Source organism: Aotus nancymaae, unplaced genomic scaffold (genome assembly GCF_030222135.1).
Source record: "Aotus nancymaae isolate 86718 unplaced genomic scaffold, 86718_ANA_hifiasm-v0.15.2.pri h1tg000014l, whole genome shotgun sequence".
In the NCBI taxonomy this organism is placed as follows: domain Eukaryota; kingdom Metazoa; phylum Chordata; class Mammalia; order Primates; family Aotidae; genus Aotus; species Aotus nancymaae.
In genome coordinates, this window is record NW_026988425.1 from 76,167,273 (window position 1) to 76,170,034 (window position 2,762).

A 2,762-nucleotide genomic window follows, 5' to 3' on the forward strand; every position below is an offset into this window, starting at 1 on the left:
TGCTTTATTTAATATTAAACTTTTGCAACAATAGATTAACCTTAAAAATATAATAATTTAGAAATATTAACATACTAAGTATTTATTGCCTTAAGGTAGAAATCACCACTATAATAGAGAATATTTGCAAATCAATAAACATAAGGAAGCCATATGGAATCTAGCCAAGGGAGCACTCGGAGGAAAATTTATACATTGATACATTTATGGGATTAAATAGAAAAATAGGAAACTATAGCACTAATAAGAGTCATAAGACAGGCAAATGAGACAGATGCACACATGCTTTTCTAGGGAAATATAAATTTAACCAAAATTAATTCAAAGATGGTATGACTAAATAAAAAAGATAAATGCCATTCTTATTTAAAAACTACCCTTATGAAAAGTCTTCTGACCGCTCCACAAAACCACATTTGCGCTACTACTACCATGAGTCTAATGCCATTCCAAGAAAAGGACAGGAGAAATTTGTATGTAGGTACAGTAGGTGGTTTCCATCCGTGATCAGTTCTAGGCAGCACTGAGCAGACTGCTCTGATAGAAATGTGTACTCCAATAATACACAACATGCCACCATAAGAAATAATGTTCTTTAAAAGTTCAGCTGCCCCTTAAAGATATGAACCATTAAGACCATTATATCTAGATGAGTTTAGTAGGTTGCTTTACTCCACAGTGAAAAGAGAAATGAAGCAAAATGGATCATTAATGTGGTTTTTGGAGCACCTCCAATCTAACACTTTAAATATCTTGTCCCGTCTTCTTTCTCCAGCATCGTTGCTGTAATCAGTTCTTCCAAAGCTTCTGCTGCCACATTTGTGCAGGTGTGATCCGATACCTTGGCTTGGTTGGCTATGCATACCTCTGTTAACAGATTTCTTTGATGTGGAGGTGTGGGATGGCCACTGAAATTCACTTTTTACTTACACATTTGTATCCTAGAAGCGTGGGAACATTAGTGCACAAGGGCTATCCTCTACCAGAAAGGGAGGAGAACATATGGCCGATTGCTTCCCCTCTCATCCCAATAGCGGAAGCCAACTCAGTAACAAGCTCTTGACTTGGCTTTCATTCCTTCCTGGTTTCAGTTGTCCTGCTACTCATTTCTTCTACCTGGATCACTTCCTCAAATTAGTGTTTAGCTTTTTCTGTGGATGTAAAAATCACTGAATAGTAAAACTTAAAAGAATTAAATTATATCATGAAGAATTCTACCTACTTTAGGGGTAGAGAGAATGGGTCAAAGAATAGAAGAATATTTTTCAGCTATTTCACTTCATTTTGCTTTCACCTGTTTAGTATTAAGTGACAAGACTAATTTGAAAATCCCTTCTCACATCCATAAACTCACATCCAGGAGAGTGAGAAAATATTCCCCTTCAATTTTTATGAATGAATTATGTGTAATGTTGCCAATGTATATGAACTATACAAGTCTTTAAATATGTATAAATTTTTGAAGCCATAGGTTTAGAATAAAAAGTTAAAAAAAAAAAATTTCAGGAAAGTCGGGGATATAATAACAGAATCTTTGCATGAAAGCCCTTTAGCATTCTTTAAAATTTTTTAAAACTTATTATTCAGCAAGAGAAAGACTGTGTTAATACCCTCTGTGATTTCAGAGAAATTAACACTTCAGCAGATGTCAATGATGCTTTTTTTCTTTAAGGGAAGACCTTGCTCAAATTCAAGATTTGGAGCAAATTTTCTACATGCATATCCATAAAAACATTTATGGATTTTAATGAAGGCCTATTGTAGGAAATGTCTAAATTATCCAGTTTGGGAAAAAAAGAGAAAGCAAAGATTAAAAGTAATGGGGATGAAATAGATGAAAGTCTGTGGTTTATATTATTGTTCACTATTTTTTTCCATTCCTCAGATTAGAGCTTTCTTTCCAGCATGCCATAAATACATACTTCTGTTTTATAGTGTATGTGTTATTGCACCATGGGTGACCAAAAGGAGGGTTTTGTTTTTGTTTTTGTTTTTTTCCTGTTGACTGCTAGCTGTCTGTCTTGACAACAGTGTTAGAAATGAACAAAGATATAGACGTCAAACTTACGTTATCAGTCCTGGGGACAGTAATGTGCTCAGAATCGAGGCCTCTGAGATTGGTCTGGATCTGTCCAATTCTAATGTCAATCCTGAGGGAGAAGAACCAGAACACAAGGGAGGAAGAGTAAGTACCAACCTGGAGACAAATTCAGGCAGTCAGAAACAGTGGTATGATCTGACCTTGAACGATATTTTCGATTACTGCTTCACTCTTCCTTTCCTTCAATGTGAAGAGACACTGTAATTGTGTAGCATAAATTTTCAAGTCTCCATTTTGGCTATAGGGATAAGTGTAAGAATTCCAATTAGATTTTACATTTATCTTTACTCTTTTTAGTTCCTCATTGTGAGTCAAGGGAATTATATATGAGCACTAGTTAATTGTCTAGGGGTTAGAGATATCTATTATTAAGCACCAATGAGTCCAGAAGTACAAACTGTTTCAGAATCCAAACTCTATTCTAATTTTCCTTTGGGTCGGGGAAGAGCAAAGCAGTAGGATGAATTTAAATTCTTGTTCCACAGGAGAAAACAATGTCCAAGAACCAAATTGTTTTTCAAAAATAATCAACACTCCAGCTGGCCAGGTTCCATTATGGATTTACTCTTAATGCAAAAGCTGCAGAGGTAAAAAGCGTTAAACACATCTTAGAATAGAGGCCGTAGATTACTCTGTAGTCTATTAGCCACAAGCAAAGTGC

General features: G+C 35.3%; 1 long non-coding RNA gene across 1 annotated transcript; it reads right to left on the reverse strand.

The window, feature by feature from the left end:
• Positions 1-2,068: 2,068 nt before the first annotated feature.
• Positions 2,069-2,314, reverse strand: LOC105734661 (uncharacterized). Its single transcript, XR_001111583.2, has 2 exons — positions 2,242-2,314; positions 2,069-2,150 (listed from the first exon to the last, which is right to left on the reverse strand). It is a non-coding gene; the product is annotated as an uncharacterized LOC105734661 (long non-coding RNA).
• Between the last annotated feature and the right edge of the window lie 448 nt (positions 2,315-2,762).